The sequence below is a fragment of the Phaseolus vulgaris genome, chromosome 1 (genome assembly GCF_051622355.1).
Source record: "Phaseolus vulgaris cultivar YP4 chromosome 1, ASM5162235v1, whole genome shotgun sequence".
NCBI classification, from domain to species: Eukaryota; Viridiplantae; Streptophyta; class Magnoliopsida; order Fabales; family Fabaceae; genus Phaseolus; species Phaseolus vulgaris.
The window spans coordinates 8705811-8726053 of NC_143498.1; the positions used below are offsets into that span (position 1 = coordinate 8705811).

The 20243-nt window shown below is 26.9% G+C and overlaps 1 long non-coding RNA gene across 1 annotated transcript; it reads left to right on the plus strand.

The window, feature by feature from the left end:
• Positions 1-6277: 6277 nt before the first annotated feature.
• On the plus strand, positions 6278-6961 carry LOC137815428 (uncharacterized). The gene is made up of 2 exons (XR_011081739.2): positions 6278-6655; positions 6789-6961. It is a non-coding gene; the product is annotated as an uncharacterized LOC137815428 (long non-coding RNA).
• The last annotated feature ends 13282 nt before the right edge of the window (positions 6962-20243 follow it).

Here is a 20243-nt window from a genome sequence, read left to right on the forward strand (position 1 = left end):
AAATCCAAAGGACATAATAGTATCATTGAACTTAGGATACCATTTTCTTGAACCTTGTTTAAGTCCATATAATGATTTTTTAAGTTCACAGATCATGTGTTCCTTTCCTTCTTCAATGAACCCCACTGGTTGGTCCATATAAACATTATCTTCTAAATTCCTGTTCAAAAAGGCAATTTTAACATTTATCTGATGCAACTCAAGATCATAATGAACTACTAATGTCATGATAATTCTAAAGGAATCTTAGAAATAGGTGAAAATGTTTCCTTATGGTCAATGTCATCCTTTTGAATAAAACCTTTGGCAACAAGTCGAGCCTTGTAACGTTCAATATTGTCATAAAAGCCATGTTTAGTCTTAAAGACTCATTTACATCCTAAACCCTAAACACCAATTATTGAAGTAAAGGTGCTAGTAAAAGGAACTTGTACTCTAATTTTCTTAATCTCCACATTTCGTGAAGTTTCACTCCTGCTCGTTTCACCATTCAGAATGCACCGAGCATTTCCAGTTTCAACAATTCTTGTACTATGGGAAGGACAATAAAATATATACCTTTTTGACTTTGCTGAATAAGCAATGAAATATCCATTGATTGTTCTTGCATCCAATTTCTTTCCTTGCATATTATATATTATAATTTTGGCTTGACAATCCCAAACATGCAGGTGTCTCAAACTGGGTTTCCTGCCTGTCCACAATTCAAAAGGTGTATTTTGAACTGCCTTGTTCAACAAATACATGATAGTTTTTAAAGCATACATCCACAGTGATACAAGTAAAATGAATTACTCAACATGCTCACACCTTTCTGACACACCATTTTGTTGTGGTGTACTTGGCATTGTGTATTAAGTACAAATACTTCATTTCTCAAGGAACTTAGCAAATGGACCAGGGTGTTCTCCACTTTCATCATACTTTCCATAATATTCACCAACTCTATCTGACCTAACAATTTTCACCTTTCTATCTAATTGTCTTTCCACTTCATTTATATAAATTTCCAAGACATTCACTACTTGAGATTTCTCATGTAGTAAATATACATAACCACAACATGAAAAATCATCAATAAAGGTGATAAAATACCTTTCTTTATTGAAGGAATTTACATAAAAAGGTCCACATATATCTGTGTGTACAATTTCAAGAAGTTGAGTGCTTCTTGTGGCTCCTTTCTTTGTGTGTGTTTTTTGTTTGTTTGCCTTTAATACAATTCACACATACATTTAGATCAGTAAAGTCTAAATTCAGAAGCATTTCATTCTTTACCGATCTTTGCATCCTTTCTCTGGAAATGTGTCCCAAACGCTTATGCCATAAGTAAGCAGAACACTTATTCACTAAACTACATTTAATGCCAAAATTATGATGCAAGGTCATAAGAGTTTCATCATATAAATTATCAAGATTTAATTTATATAAACCATCATAAAGTGTACCAAATCTAGCCATACAAGTATGCTTATACAAATTGAAACAATCATTCTTAAAGTTAAAAGAGTATCCAACAACATCAAGTTTAGACAAAGAAATTAAATTCCTAGAAATACTAGGTACATATTAAATATCAAACAAGTCTAAATAAAATCTAGTGTCAAGGATTAAACGATAACTCCTAACAGCTTCTACTGGAACTTTCACTCTATTACCCCATGAAGACAAACTTCTCATGCAGGTTGAAAGGAATCATTGCATCATATTAAAAACATGAGTTGTACATCCAAAATCAATCCACCAAGTTTTATGTGGAACATTAATTAAATTTGATTCAAAACATACATAAGCATTATGCCCACATTTCTTTCCGAACCAAGCTTTACATTTATGGCAGTTCTTCTGGAAAGGTCCAAATTTCCCACATAAATGACATTTGTCATTTTTCTTCTAGATTTTAGTAGAGGATTCATTACTCTTTAATGATCATTTAGCCTTTCCCTGTTGCTTACGAACTTTCTTTCCAACTCCCTAATTATTCACATAATGAATTAAGTGGTTTACTTGATTCTTAAGCCTGATCTCTTCATGAACTAACATACTACACAATTCTTTCACATTCCATTTACCTTTCATGGTATTATAGTTCATTTGAAAAGAACCATACTTAGACAATATTGAGTTCAAGATGAACTGCACAAGAAAAACTTTATCCATTGTCATTCCAAGATATTTAAATCTTGTTGCAATATTTGTCATCTCAATGACATGCTCATGCATAGTATGAGAACTATAAAAAATTTCATGGTAGCTAAGGTACTAATTAATGTCTAGGCAAGAGACTTATCAGTAGTTTGGGAGCGCTCTTCCAGAAATCTCATAGGGGGTTCCGTGACATGGAAACTAGAGAAAGAAGTAGAATACCAAATTTTCTTAGGTCCTTAAATGATTTAGGATTAAAAAATAAAGATAAACAGGTTGTAATAAGAACTCCGCAACAAGAAGCTTCATCTTCTAATCAAGAAAATAAAAATGAAATAAATTTGCAAATAGCAGAAATAGAAAATTCATTACATAATTGGTTAGTACCGATAGTTAAAAAATGTGAAGTATATAAACAACATAAATTTTGGTCTGCACTGATGGGGCTGCTAGGGCTATCCAGGTCTTGCCACTTGTGGAGGTATTTTCCGTGGGGGTATGGGGAATTTTATTGGAGTTTTCTCTATGTTTCTTGACATTTAGACAGCTTTGATTGCTGAATTTTATGGAGTTATATATGCTTGGGAGGAAACTCAAAGTTGGGACTACTAATTTCTTGTTGGAATGTGACTCTCCCTTGGTTGGTGTTGTGTTTACTACTAGGACAAATGTTCCTTTGATGCTTCGTAATCGATGGAATACTTGTCTTAATTACTGTGGAAAAATCAGGTTTAGGGTTACTCATATTTTTCGTGAAGGGGATGCGTGTGCTGATAAGTTGGTTAATTTATGATTTATTCATAGATAATCCTTTCATTGGTATAATAGGCTTCCATCTAGTTTGTTTTTAGAATTCTTTATTAATAGGTATAGTCTACCTATGTATCGTTTTTGTTAACATATGGATTTTGGTTTAATCTTCCTATATTTTTGTATTTTCTTTCTTTTTCTTTTCTTCAATAATATTTGTTCATGTGATGACAAATGATTGTTGTTACTTGAGCTGTCAGCCTAGCTGAGATGTCAAGTAGCATAATGATGTCTAACATGAAAGTTTTTTATAAATTTTGGTATCCAAATCAAGATGAAATACATATAGTCAAATACAACTACCCAGGAACAAAAAATAATAAGATTTTAAATGTTTTAAAACAATCTCTTTTAGATCAAAATATAAAGGATGGATATAATATTATTCATTTAGGACGCATTTAAGTTGTTGCAAGACCCAACTATACAATAGGAATAAACAGTCCAATATTAATAATGTTAAGAGATATCAGACTTAAAAAATTTAATGACTCGGTAATTTTGATATTAGAAAGTAATTCACATGATTGCCCGACCTTCTTTAATTGCTATCCAAACTTTTCTATGAACATAAAAACTGAAATAAAAAACTAGTAATGCGATAAAATTGAATATTTTGATTTTAAAATAATGTCTGGTTTGAATTTTGATTTATAAACCAGTGAAAAACTTGTGATTTAAATTTGAAAACATAAAAAATAACGTAAAATGTATTGTACATTTAGAATTTGACAACATACCTTTTTTTTAATTTTTTTAATTTTATCAATGGATTAATTAAACATACTTTAAAATATTCACAATTTAATAAGCATGGGTTATAGTAACAACATTTGAATAGTCGTTGTTTATATTAAAGGTAACTTTAATTAAATATGGTTTAAAATACCTACAATTAAAAATCACATTTTTATTATTCTAGGACACAATTTTTTTTAATGTGGGTTATTCTTTTTGTTAGAGGTCATTGTCACAAAAAAAATGATTTAAACATCTATGACTCGATAAGCATGATCTATGACATTTATACATTTATGCACTTTTAGTCCACCGTTTTATTGTTTAGCTCATATATTCTAAAGAGAACACTAAATAAATATGATATAAATAATCAACGATTGGTTTTATAAATGTGATTATTGATAGTCTTTAAAACACGTTTATAAAATCGTTGTTTTTTTATGATTAGCCAACAATTATATATATCTAACCTAATTAAATATTGCCTAAAGTAAAAAATGGTATGTGTAAAACAACAATAAATTTTGTCTAAAGTAAAAATTAGTGTAAATTAAATGTATATCTTGAATTACTATATTTGGGTTATAATGAATTTATATTGATCCATTATTTATTGGTTTGCTTATAAATATAAGTATTTGTTTGTTTCATAAATTAATCTTTGGTGGACATACTTAATATGAATTTTTGAAAAACATAAGTAAATACTTCACTTGTTGAATATCCGTTGATATATATATATATAATATAATATATGGATCTATAATTTATATTTATTGATATATTTGTACTTATGATATTTTTTTTATTGAATTGGTTTCTGTTTTTCTTTTATAAACATTTGTGTAATAATAAAAAATTATTTTAAATATAAGAAAATAAAATTTACTTTCGATATAAATTTTACATTCTAATTTAATGATTATTTGTGGTATAATTTGTTTTTAATAAATTGCAAACAATAATTTTCTCTCCAAAGCAAACCATTATACTTTAATTTTTTTCCATCAATTAAGCACCTTGAACATGTAAAAGGGTTGTTTTATGTCACATCTTGAATCTACATAAAAATTAATCACTTTTTACATTACTCTATCAATGTTGGATTGTAAAAATAATGTAATTTGATCTAACTAATAAACTTAAAAAATACTATTTTGCACTTGTTTTTATATTAAGAACATGATTATAAAAAAAAACGTGTTAATTTATTCTTTTAGAAATAAAAACAAATAAGTTAAATGCTTATTGTTCTCAAATATCTCAAGTTAAATAATTAACACTACCAAAAATCATGATTTTAGATAATTATGTGGACTATACAATAAGAAACGTTTTAAAAATTATTGTTTAAGATATAATTATAGTTAACAGTTTTAGGATTATAGCTTTTTTTAAGTGTTGTCATTTACATTTATGTTACAATTATTTAATTAGGGCAATTGCATTTGAATAAAAGTTTCATAAATAAACCCTAAACATATAAAAAATTATAATAAACAATTTTTTTTGTGATATTATGATTATTGTTGTTATTATTATTATTATTAATTTAGATTTCGATTTTAAAATGAATGGCTGGTTTGAATTTTGATTTATAAACCAGTAAAAACTTGTGATTTAGATTTGGGAATATAAAAAAAAAAACGCAAAATGTATTGTACATTTAGAATTTGAGATTATACTTTTTTTTAATTAAATATGGTTTATATTATGAAATAGAACAGAAATGAATAAAAGAGTAAAATGGGAGACAAAGGATATGAGAATGAATATCTCTCCATTAAGATCAAAACAAACAAATACTCTGAACATATACAAGCAGTACACATTGTACACACGTTTCTATGTAGCTAAAGAGAGAAAGAATCAGAATCAATCAATAAATACTAGAATCATAACCAATAACATAAAGGTTATTCACATGAGAAACAACTAATTAGAAAATACACAATTAATATTAGGATCCTCCTTATATAACTCTAGATTCCATAACCTTTAATAGTTTAAAATACTTACAATTAAAAATCATATTTTTATTATTCTATGACACAATTTAATTAATGTGGGTTATTATTTTTGTTCAAGGTCATTGTCAAAAAATAATGATTTAAACATCTATGACCCGATAAGCATGGTGTATGACAATTTTATATTTGTGATTACTTTTAGTCCACAGGTTTATTTTTTAGCTCACATATTCTAAAGACAACACTAAATAAATATGATATAAATAATCAACGATTAGTTTTATAAATCTGATCTTTGATAGTATTTAAACCGCGTATATAAAATCGTTATTTTTTTATGATTATCCAACAATTATATATATCTAACCTAATTAAATATTGCCTAAAATAAAAAATGGTATGTGTAAAACAACAATAAATTGTCTTAAGTTAAAATTAGTGTAAATTAAATGTATATTTTGATTTGCTATATTATCAAACTATCATTAAATACTTAAAACAAATGTTAGCCCAAAAACAACCCAAAGATATGGAAAGAAATAGGGGTGGGGTTTCTCTTTACCTGCATGTGGCTATAAATATAAGAATCTCACAATGTTCCATCCATCCAAGATTAAAAGCAGTAGTGAGTGATTGAGATAAACCATTGTGATAAGAATGAAGAGTGTGTTTGTACCATTTTTGTGTTTGGTAGCTGTGTTAGTCGTCACAGTTTCAGCCATAGGGCCACCAAAGCCCCTGACTTGTGAGCAGACCCAATTTTTAGTGAAGGCATGCTTAGATTTTGTCACCGATAAAACTACTGCCCCTTCAATTTCTTGTTGTCAAGGGTTGAATGAAGTGATAGTTTTATCACCTACAAAAGAAGAAAGACTTTTTGTATGTAAGTGCCTTAAGGAAGAAGGCTCTCAAATTCCTAACCTAGATCTTGGTAGGACCAAAAGTCTTCCTAAACTTTGTAATCTCTCTAAGACCTTGGATTGCGATAGGTGAGATTTCTTTCTTTTATATATATATATATATATATATATATATATATATATGTATTATAAATGTTAATACTCCTTCATCTACTTTTCTGACATTGTTTTTCCTTTTTTTTTTCTTCCTTCTCCTTTTCAGTTTATAAAAACCTAGCCCCGAGGAGGAGATGAAATATTACAAATGGTGGATTATACTTCAAAGTTGTATTTTTTTTTTTGAAAATAAAATTGTTTGTTTAAATTGCGTGAAAGAATGAGTTATGTTAAAACTCATAATTAATGAATTTTTTTTCATGTTTTAGTTGGTATTTCCATTAATCTTTTTCCATATAGTTATTTTTACATTTAATTAAGATGAATTGTTTATGTTTAGTTAAAAACGAATAGACAAGTAGAATATTAAGACATATTCAAAAGTTTTAGAAAATCATACTATAGCATTTAATAATTATATATATATATATATATTTATTTAATGTGATGAAAACTAAAAATTAAAAAAATAATTAATGTCACAAGCATTTTATTATATATTTCTTAATTAGATGTCTACTCTAAAGAAATATAATTTTTAAATATATATTTTTTATTATTATATTCTCAAACTATCACTAAATACTAAAACAAACCAAGTAGGGGTGGGGTCTAACAAAAATAAGGTGGGACTGTATTGTAGGTTTTTTTTAAGAAAAAAATGTTTTTATTTTAATATATATTATTCTAAAAATATATTTAATTATGTAGATATTTTTTAATTCATAATTAATGTTTTTAATTTGATAAAGTAAATTTATTATTATTTTAATATGTTAAATTATTTTAGTTAAGGTTTCTACACTAAGGATACAAAAGTTAATTTAATTTCAATTTTTTTAAAATTTAATATACTTTTAAATTTTTTAAAGAATTTAATGTAATTCATTTTATTAGTTATTCTCATTAAAATAGATAACTCTCACCGATTATGTCAATACATATCAAATATTATTAAATATTATTAATTATTAATAATATTAAATATATTATAATATTAAATATATTATAATATTAAATATTATTAATACTATTAAATATTGTTAATACTATTCAATATTATTAATATTTTTAAATATTATTAAATTATCTTAATATTTTTTAAATATTATTTAATATTATTAATACTATGAAATATTATTAATTGTATTAAATATTATTAATATTATTGATATTTTTAAATATTAAATATCCTTACAATTATTTGCATACTGTCTCTTATTCATTTATTAATTATTTAAGTTAAATTTTTCCATTTCATGCTTCATTACTTTTCTTATTATGATCTCTATGATCCTTTTCTTATTATGATCTCTATGATCCTGAATTGTATTCGGTATGAGAGTCATAACAACTCTGAACTTTTTATATTTAGTTTTCTTTGGGGGAAGTCACCTAAATAATTATAGTTATAAAAAAAAATTGTTTAGAAATCTTAAGGACAAAAACATTTTCACAAGACGTGCCTTGTGACACTAAAACGTTCCATTTGCACTATACTTATTCTTAAAAATCCATTTGTAGTCAACAATGTTTGCTCCTAACGATAAAGGAGTCAAAGTCCAAGTTCTATTGTTGATCACAACACGATAGTCATCTTGCATGGCTTGATTCCATTGAGACGATTAAAGAGCATTTTTTAGTAGAAGGAAACTACATGTCCAGATATATATTTTTTAGTAGAAGAACGGCAGATGTAACCTTTATTACATGGACTATAGCCAAAGAATAAACAGCAAAAAGACCTGAAATTTAACTTGTTAATATTCTAAGAGCAAGAAGAGGATAACAAGCACAACAAAAACTTCTAAATTTAGTATAATCAGGTTTCTTGTTAAAAAAAAGCTCATGAGGAGTCTTACCTTGTATGATAGAAGAACGAAGAAAATTGATAATTTGACTAGCTATGAGAACAACGTTACCCCAAACATTCATAGGGAGCAAATTCATAGAGTGCATAGACAACCCCATATCAGCTATATGTCGATGCTTTCTTTCAATGGCACCATTATGCTCGTGTGTGTGGGCAAGTCAAATGGTGTTTCATACCATATTCATTGATAAGAGATTTAAAATAGTGAAACTCTTTTGCATTATATGTTTGAATAGTTTTAATTTTAAGACCAGTTTGATTCTTTGTTAATAGATTTATAGTGTAGCAAATACAACCAAGTGAATTTGGAATAAGCATCTAAAACTAAAATATAATATTTTCCACCATTCGTAGCATTCGTAGAAGTAAGACCCTATATATGAATTCTTAAGGAAAAGTATAGACAATTGTAGAAAACAAAAAAAGGAAGTTTAAAAGCTTTGTCTTGAACACACGCATCATAGAAACCAGGTTTAGCAGTACAAGTAATATTACATCGATTTAAGATGTTTCTCAGTACATGAAAACTGCAATGTCTAAGACTATTGTTCCACAAATGCAGAGAAAGTTTTTCAAATTTAAAAGAAGTGTAATTAGCAAAGTTAGGAGATAATCTTAGAGCAGGAAAAACATATACACCATTTCTAAACGTGCATTGAAACAGAACTTGCTTAGTTGCCTGATGTTTAACAGAACAAGAATCATGGTAATACTCAAAGAAAAAGTTGTTATCATGGGAAAATTTGGAAACGCTTAACAAAATTTTATTTACCACAGGAACATGCAAAAGATTTTGTAAAGAAAGAACAATGTTAATGATAGGAGAAACACAAGATGCAGAGCCAATGTGAGAGATAGCCATACCTGCACTCAAGTTCAGTGTTCATGTTGAAAATTACCACCACGAGAGTATTGATTGAAAGAGGGACAAAAAGTTGGGCATTGATGATACCGAGAGTGAACAAATGTAGCATTAGCTTGAAACAAAACAAGGTTGAGTGAGAAAGTTTATACATCTGAAATCGTTCTTCTTGGGCGAGTAAAAGAGATTCAATTTCATTGATAGAGTAATGATCAGTTCCGGACGTGACAACAACCATAAACGCATTATAATCTTCTAGTCACCTTTCAAGAATACTCTCAATGTGATCTTCAATAGTCACTGAGGCACTGATTGCAGCGAGCATGTTGATAACCTCTTTAATATCATCAAGATAAACTGAAACCGTTTTGTCATTCTTTAGAGTCTTTAGCAACAACTTCATCTTTTGAATTTGAGCACGAGTATGAGATGCATATTGATCTTGAAGAAATTTCCAAATTTGCGCTGAAGTTTCTAAACCCACAACTTTTGTAAGAATCTGTGTAGTCATTGAAGTAAGAAGTCAGGCTATGATAAGTTGATTTTGTTGTTGACATTGAAGAAAAACATTTGAAGGTTGAGAAGTAGAATTAAAAAAAGAAGATGAAGGAGACTAAGAAGGAACTTGATTTCCTTCAAGAAACTTCAAGATTTTAAGGCCACGGATAGTGGAAAGAACCTAATGATGCCAAAGAATGAAATTATGTTCATCAAGTTTGAGGCTTATGGAGTTGTAAATTGCTGAACAAAGGTCAATGTGAAAGAAGAAGAAAGAATTACAACAAAGGAGGAAGAAGAGGATGGAGACGAAGACATGAGTAAAAAAAGTCTGGCTCATGATACCATGTTAATAAGGAGAGAATGAGTGGAAATCATGGAGAGAAAAGAGAAAAACTAATCTATTCAAAAGTAATACATTCTAATACAGAAACGTAAAATATAAAGGCAGAGTTAGAATGTGAATAATAATCAACTTAGGTAATACGGTTAACAGAGCAAGAATGTGGATTGAGAAGCAATGGCTTCCTCAATAGGTACAACCTTCATTAATTGCTAAGTCAATCCTTGGAGAAAACTAGTGCACAAAGCATAGAAGAAGAACATAGAAAAGATGAACCACTACAATTGTTTCCTTTCTCTCTCTCCCCACTATTCACTTTGGTACATAACCACAAGAGTCTTCAATAGCAAGTTAGATATCACTTTTTGTATGGACTAAAAGGCCCTCATTCTATAATAATAGTTTTAAAAATTACAAACAAATTGTATTTTCTCTTTTCTAATTTATTTATTTTTTAATTAAAAGAAAAAAATCTTTTAATAACACTTAAAAAATAATACTTTATATTTACTTAGTTTTATTCACAATAACATTTATTTATTAAATGTCACAATATTATGTACATATGAGGGTTTGGAGTTTAGAGAAAGAAAAGGAGGAAAAATGAAAGAAAAAATGAAAACTAAAAATAAAATAAAATATATTCAAATTATATATTTTTTAATATTTATTTATTAAAAATTAATTTTATTTATTTATTAGATTTGAAAAATTCTAAAATATTTTACTTAAGTTTTACAATAAATATTTGAAACTTAACGAATTTTAAAAAAATTCCATCATTTTACTGAGCTTTTAGAATAAATCTGTGAAACTTAACGAAGGTGAAAAAAAACTTATTTTATTTGGTGAGATTTTACAATAAATATTTGAAACTTAACGAATTTTAAAAACCTCCATTATTTTCCTGAGCTTTTAGAATAAACCTTTGAAAATCAGTGAAGGTTAAAAAAACTTTCGTTATTTTGCTGAGGTTTTAAAATAAATATTTGAAACTTAATGAATGCTAAAAAAACCCTTCATTACTTTATTAAGGTTTTATAACAAATCTTTGGAACTTAACAAGGGTTAAAAAGCCTCTGTCATTTGAGGTTTTAGAATAAACCTTTAGAACTTAATGAAGTTTAAAAATATCTATGTTATTTTATTGAGGTTTTAGAATAAACTTTTGGAACTTGATCACAATATATTTATTTCTATGTAGAGATTTGTGTTTTATTTGAAAATATGTAAATATTTGAAATTGAGTGAGAATTGTTTGAGTATTTTCAATTTAATATCATTGCGATATTGTTACGCTAAATATATCTTTGCATGTTAAATGATGAAGATTTTAAATTTAGTTTTTTAATATTATTTATTATTGTAATAAGTTAATTTCTTATAGTTATCATGGATTGATTTATAAGCTTTATGAAAATGAAAGTTATATTTGAGTCAATTATAGTTATGTTGGCCTTTTTAGTTATCTAAAAGATGTAAATTATTATATTGATTTTTGGTGAAATTTTAAAAAGCGATAATTTTTCACTCAAGCATAAGCAAATATAGCATGATATTAACAGTTGCTTTTGACTCTATTTTCGTTTGAGTGAAAATAGAGTAAAAAATAAACCTTGTCCTCGGCCATATTTTCACCTAAGTGAAAAATAAAAATAGAACATAAATTCAACTTTCTTTTGACTAGATTTCTGCCCAAACTAGTTTTTTTTAACTTTTTTTTTCTTCAATTGATTGAATGTGAATGTTAAATATAAAAGTAAATAAAGTATTGATTTGTTTATTTGATTGAATTGGATTTTATTTACGTGATTTATATTATATGAAAAAAGGTTTTTCAAATATTAAAAGTTGTGTGAATATATATGAGGTCATAAATCTGGAATTATATGCCGATAAAAAAAAAATCTGGAATTATATGTGAATCATTCTTTGAGTTGTGTATTAAGTAAAAGTATTTGTGTTACAATAAATATTTCCTTGCTTCACTCTTAGTTTAAGTAATGTAGATCAAGATGTCAGGTGGTAAGACACTTAAGGGGAAATTCTTACAGACTCAACATATATATGCGACTTGGGTTATAATGAATTACATTGATTCACTATTCATATGTTTGCTTATAAATATAATTACTTGTTTGTATCATAAATTAATCTTTGGTAGCCATACTTAATATAAGTTTTTTGAAAAACATAATTAAATACTTCACTTGTTGAATATAAGGCCGATGAGAGAGTTCATACACACCCAGTGCCACGGTAGACACTCGATATTAGATGTTTGAACTTATCCTAATCCTTTATGTATGGATTAGATGTTTGTCTCTAGTAGGGACATACTTAAGGAGTCTTCCAAAAGACGATGGATTCATGTGTAGTCAGTGTGATTGAAATGAAATCAAAGTGATATGGATTGAAATGAAATCCAATGATTGTTATTGAAAATAGATCCATGTATGGTATATATGAATGATGAAATTGATATTGAAATTTTATATGATAATAGTTCAAAAAATGTTTATAATTGATTTGTCTGATTTTTTTTTTTTTTTTGCATGGATTAATTATGTTATGGAATTTCTTTTGATTAGCTTACCCTTACTTTCTTGTTGTGTTGTGAACTGTTATGACTGAAATATGTACACAAACACATGATCATATACGTGTTGAGAGGGTCTGAAGGGCTTTAAGATGTTGTTTTGAACCTTATAATGTAAATATTTATATTTGTATAAGTCATAATATTCTATATGAATATTTTGAAAAACTCTAAGCTCCTATAGAAACATATAGAACTTGTATTGTAATAGTTAAATGCAATTTCTGGGGTGTTACAATGAAATTGTTGGAATAAATGTTGTTTGAATTTGTAATTAACAAAACTCTTTATATCTGTTTAAAGCTTTGTATGCAAAAATATTAAGTAAACATGAATATATAGCAAGATTTGCACATAATAAAAAATCCATATTTGAAACTCTATGTTGAAAAATACATAAATCATAAAAGTGACCTTGTATACTTTAAGTAAAAATAAAATATTTTTTTCCATGTTTTTTTTTTCACATCTTTAATCTACATAAAAACTATTCACTTTTTACATTCACAAATTGGTAGTAAATTATATTCTTTTATTAATTATACTTTTATTTTCCCTTAAAAATTTAATTAATTTAAATGTATGTATATATATTTAATGTGATGAAAAATAGAATGAAAAAATAATTAATGTGACAACAGTTTTATTATATATTTCTTAATTGTATGTATGCTTTAAAGACATATAACTTTTTAATATATATTTTAAATTACTACATTATCAAACTATCATTAAATACTTAAAATACTGAATTGGTAACAAGTAGAGGGTGGGGTTTCCCTTACTCTTATGGGGTCGGACAAAAGTAAGGTGGCTTGGTTGTCATTTTTTTCTTAAAAAATTGTTTTTATATATATATATATATATTATTTTAAAAACAAAATCATTTATGTAGATAATTTTTAATTAATTAGTTAATATCATAACATGAAAGTTTAATATTTATAATTATAAAACTCATTAAGTATGCTTTTAACAAAGACTAACATCTACTCCATACATCAAGGATTATGATACGTTCAAACATCTAATACCGAGTGTGTATAGCGAGACTCAGTTTGTATGAACTCTATCATTAGCTTCTCACCAATTGAATTAGATCATAAGTGAAACTAGAGGATCTCTGTTAAATATAAGTTTTTCAAATAATAACTCATACATTATCCCAAATGTATGACATCAGTTTCATACAATTTTCATCATTCATATATAATACATATCATTCAAACACATAACATTCAAGAACTTTTCCAACATAAAAAATAATATTTAAGTTCCAAATTATCAAAATATAATAATTATACATGTTCACACAACATAAAATCAAACCATTTTATCAAATAACATCTTGTAATAGAAATTGAAACTAGGAATCACGTCCCCTTCACATTCAGATCTTCTAACTTGGGTACTATTGAAATTTAAAGTTTGCTTCCGTTACTTGAGATTCCTTATTCTGATGGAAATTCTACCTCAAATGGGGGAACCACTCCAAAATTTAGGAACCTAGAGAAAGTTATCCAAACATTACTAAATTTTAGTATGAGCTTAATCAAGTTAAGAGAAACACTTTTCTCAATTGACATCGCTAAGATTGATGACTAAATCGTAGAGAAAAACATAGAATAATTAATCTTTAGAGTAAAAATTAACTTACTCTGATTTAAAATATAATCGGATAGAAATGTATCTTGACTTCTCTACTGCAACATGGTGTGATCAGATTTTGCAATAGATGAGGTATGAGAAAGAAAATGAAGAGAGAAGGAAGAGAAGAGAAGTTGGGAGAGAGAGGAATATAGAGAGAAAACGTGGGTTGAGAAAAGAAAGAAACAACAATAAATTTTAAAATCCTAAAATCAATAAAGCAAAATGAGATACAAACAAAATACAATGATTTTTTATCTTGTTTGTATACATTGTCAAACAATGATACATTGACCACACACATTTTTTATACAACCACATTACAACTCCCAATACTATTATTTTAATATTTTTCATATCTTTTAGTTCCAAATTTACCCTTTATTATATATATTTAATTCTAAATCCATCACATCAAAAGTTGTATACAATTCCACAGGTTGTCAAAACATCATTTGTAATCTGGTTTTGTAGGAGTATGTAGAGCATACTCCAAGAAAGAGATAAAAAAGTCACTAACTATTCGCAATAACACATCAAAACTGTTGAAAGAAATTATATTTCTTCATATTTTATGGACCATAATAGAAGAAAAAGAAAAGGAACAAGAAGTGATTAATAATCATAAATAGTAGTCTTTGTCACTCTAGTTGTTGTTTTGTAGAGTCTATAGGAACCCCACTTAGCTCAGAACGCACCATGCATGTGGCTATAAATGTAAGACTATCAGAGTGTTCCATCCATCCAAAATCAAAAGCACCAGTGAGTGATTGAGATAAACCATTGTGGCAAGAATGAAGAGTGTGTATGTACCATTTTTGAGTTTGGTAGCTGTGTTAGTCCTCACAGTTGCAGCCACAGAGCCACCAAAGGCCCTGACTTGTGAGGAAACCAAATCCTTAGTCACACCATGCTTAGATTTCCTCACCGATAAAACCAATACTCCTCCAACTCCTTGCTGCCAAGGGTTGAATAAATTGATAGTTTCAACACCCACAAAAGAAGAAAAACTTGCTGCATGTAAGTGCCTTAAGGAAGCAGCCTCTCACATTCCTAACTTTGATGTTGGCAGGGTCAATAACCTTCCTAAAGTTTGTAATATTAATGTGAATTATCCCATCTCCAAGGACTTCGATTGCGAGAAGTGAGATTTCTTTCTTTTTTTATATCATTATTCATGTTAATTCTACTCCTTCATTTACTTTTCTGACATTATTTTTACTTTCTTTTCTTCCTCTTCCTTTTCAGTATTATAAAAAACTAGCCATGAGAAGGAGATGAGACGTTAGAAATGGTGGATTATGCTTTGAAGTTGTCATCTTTTTTTTCCAAAAATAAGATTGTTTGTTTAGCTTGCGTGAAAGAAAGTGTTATGTTAAAACTCATAATTAATGAGTAGCTTTTCATGTTGTTGGTATTCTCCATTTATAGTTTTTCAGAGAGTTTACTTTTACAATTAATTAATATGAATCGTTTGTGTTTAACTAAGATGAATAGTTGTGTTTTTACATTTCAGATAGCCTAATCCAAAATAAATTTAATTCGAAAAAAGGTGTCATAATGTATTACGTTAAACTTTAATTATAGCTCTAATTTTCTTAGAGCAAACCAATTGGTAAAAGTATGAAATCAATTGCATGTGTATTTTAAAGACATATAATTATTATATATAAATTTATTAATTGCTTGTGTATTTTAAAGACATATAATTTTTAATGTATATTTTTATTACTATATTATTAAACTATCAATAATACTTAAAAACAATATGCTAATAAAAACACAAACTTAAAACAAATTATATTAATATGAATGTAGAACTCTTGCAAATTTGTGTGCTTTATTTTGCAGCATGAATTATAAGCACGATGGTTGAGTAATTGGTTTCTTTTTTATAAAATTAAAATTAGTATAAAAAACTATCTAACATAAAAAATATTTATATAAAAAAAATAGTATAAAAATTAGGATATCCTGAGATATCTCCTTTAATTTAAAAAATTAAACGGAAATTCTAATTATTTCAAAATCACAGGCAAAACAAAGATATCAGACAAAAGTATGGTGGGTCAGTTGTCGTTTTTCTAAAAAAAAAAAGTTTTCATTTTAATATATATATTATTTTAAAAATACATTTAATTTTGTAGATAATTTTTATTAATTATTTAATGTTTTAAATTTGAAAATTAAACTTATTATTATTTTTATATGTTAAACTATTTTAGATTATCATTTTGGTTTTTATATTAAGAATTTTTATTTTTATATTAAGAGTGAAAAATCAATTTAATTCTGAAAAATTTTAAAAATTTAATATGGTTTTAATTTTTTTAAACCATTTATTGTAGTTTATTTTATTAAATTATTCTCTTTAAAACAGATATATCTCAGCAATTATGTCACAATATATCAAATTATATGTATTAATTATTTTAAAAAAAAATCAATGAATTATTTTTTAAAGTTGAGACTACATTAAATTAAACTTTTTTAAAAATTGAGATCAGTTTTTTTTTTTAAATTTAAAGAATAAAATTGATTTTTTATTCTTGATTTAAAAAAAATATTTAAGTTATTTATTTTATTATAGTTATTAATTAAAATTTAATTTATAAGTATTAATAAATTAAGTTACACATATCACTACATTTGCATTTTCCAGATGATATACCAAAACCGAATATACCTTTTGTTCTATCGAAAAACAAATATACAACTTTCCCATTTTTTTAATGTGTCCAAGACACACTAAAAAGAAAAAAAGGAATTCAACGTTTATAAAATACAAATTCTTCCTATAACTTCATACCTTCTTTTTTTCTATTAAGTCCAAAAACACATTTTAGTCCAATCGATGTTGAGCCGAGCGGTTAATCTGGTTGCGATTTCTTTAATTTCTAAATTTTGATTCTGGACATTTTAAATTTCACATTTTAGAATTAAAGAAAAACACATTTAAGAATTAAAGAAAAAACACATTCTAGAATTCAAGAAAAAATAACATTATGAACTTTTACTTATATCTTATTAAGTATGTATTATGAGAATATTTACCTAATTCATCTAAATAGGAAAGAGAATTAAATTTCTTCCAAATTTATATCAAAAATTTCATTTTTCATTAATTTTGAAAACTTTCTTATACGGACTAATCTGCAAGCATGTGATTCAACCTTATGTGGGGCGGTCCATAAAATCGATTCACATGTTCTACTCAGGATGGCCAGTCTTCATTTTCACCATTTGACTTGATCATTATATATTGATTTTTGTGCAATGGTTATTATTTTCTTTGAAATTTAATATCATTGAGATATTGTTAGGTGAATAGATTTTTTGTATCTTAAATTATGAAGATCTTAAATTCTATTTTGAATACAACTTTTTGTGAGAATAAATTAATTTCTTATAGTTATCATGGATTGTTATGTGAGCTTATGAGGGTGCAAGTTGTATTTGAGTAATTTATAATTATGTTGGGCTTTTGAGTTATCTAAAAGTTGTAACTTTATTGATTTTGGATGAAATTTTAGAAAGTAATAATTTTCAAAGCAAATATAGTAGGAAATCAACATTTGCTTTTGACTCCATTTTTGTTAGAGTGAAAATAGAGTAAAAAATCAACCTTGTCCTCGGTCATATTGTCACTAAAGGACATAAATAACTAGTGCAAATTATGTATTTTACAACGACATATTAGGCAGGTTAAATGAGAACTATAAATAAAAATGCGGTGGTATTTTTGTAAATATTTGACACATATTACACAGGTTCACTATCCAACCGGTGTAATATGTCCTGTTCAAAGAAAAAAAAGTTTTTAAAATTTTTATTTTTTGGATTACATATAACTCCGATTAGACAGAGGAATCAGTGTTATATGTCATTCCCAAATTAAAAAACAAAATAGAAGTTTTTAAAAATGACATATAACATCGGTTTCTCTATACAACCAGTGTTATATGTCATTCCTACAGTTTAAAAAAATTTAGCTTTGGGCACTACATGTAACATCGGTTGGAAAGAGGAACCGGTGTTATATGTAATTTCTAGATTAAAAAAATGTTATTAAAGTTTTAAAAATTACATATAACACCAGTTGGGCTACGCAACCAGTGTTATATGTCATTTCAAAATAAATAAATAAATTTTAAGTAAATAAAAAGATATATTACACCGATTATTACTCATAAATGGTGTAACATATGCTTTTATCCTATTTTCTTGGCTTGCGCCCTCACGTCCCATTCGCACTACTCTAACTTTTCTTCGTCGTTGTCGTTGCCTTTGTCGGCGCCACATTGCCTCCATTGCCGCCACAACTCCGTTCACGTTACGCTCTAGGTTAGTTTTTTATTTTTATATATTTTAATTTTAATTTTAATTATTATTTGGTATACAATTATTTATATAGATAATTATTTTTATTATATTGTATTGGGAATATAATTATTATGTTTTAAATTGGGTAATTGTTATTTGTTGAACGTCTTGGTATTGAGTCTAGGGGTGATCGATCCTCGACATTGTGTACTGTGTTTTATAGTGTATTATGTTTGAAATATAATGTATTATATTTTACTTTTTGAATTGTGGTTTTATTTTTTATATGTTGAACGTTTTGGTATTGGGTTTAGGATTTAGGGTTTAGTATGTGACTCTGGAGCACATATAACACCGGTTGTGAGTCCCAACCAGTGTTATATGTGCCTTTTGGAGCACATCTTTTTTAATATTCTATTCAAATTTTGGTACATATTACACTGGTTTTTAAAAAATCTAAAATATTTTACTCAAGTTTTACAATAAATATTTGAAACTTAACGAATGTTAAAAAACTTCCATTATTTTTTTAAGCTTTTAGAATAAACCTTTGAAAGTTAATGAAGGTGAAAAAAACCTATGTTATTTTGCTGAGTTTTTACAATAAATATTTGAAACTTAACGAATGTTAAAAACCTTCATTATTTTGCTGAGGTTTAGAATAAACTTTTGGAAGTTAACTAAGGTTAAAAAAAACTTTCGTTATTTTGCTGAGGTTTTACAATAAATATTTGAAACATAATGAATCCTAAAATAGAACCTCCATTATTTTGTTAAAGTTTTATAAAAAATCTTTAAAACTCATCCGTAAAAAAAAAAAAAAAAGAACAAGGAAACAAAATCGCCGCCCCTCCTTTTCACCCTTTCATCCTTTCTCTCTTTCTTCTCTCTTCAATTTCTCTCATACTTCATCTATTCCAAAATTTGATCACGTCATGCTATAACTGAGGAGTCAGATTTTCAAACAGAGTAAGTTCATATTTACTTTAAAGATCCTTTATTCTTTGTTTTTCTCTATGATTTAGTGATCAATCTTGGTGGGGTCAGTTGAAAAGAGTAATCCTTTCAACTTATTCTACTATATATTGAACTTTTGTTTTGTTTGGATAACTTGCATTAGGCCCTTATATCTTCATGTTTATCCATATTGAGGAGATAAAAATTCTAGATGTTGCTTGGAAAGCGATCAATTAAGGTAAGGGAAGCTAACTTTAATTTTCAATAGTACCCTAAGCTAGAAGATCTGAATGTGGAGGGGGAGTGGTCCCAAGTTTCAATTTCTCTTGCAGGGATGTTATTTGATAAAATTGTTTGATTTTATGTTGTGTGAACATGTATAAATATTAGATTTTGATAGTTTGAAAATTAAATATTGTTTTTTTATGTTGGAAAGGTTCTTGAATGTTATGAATTTTG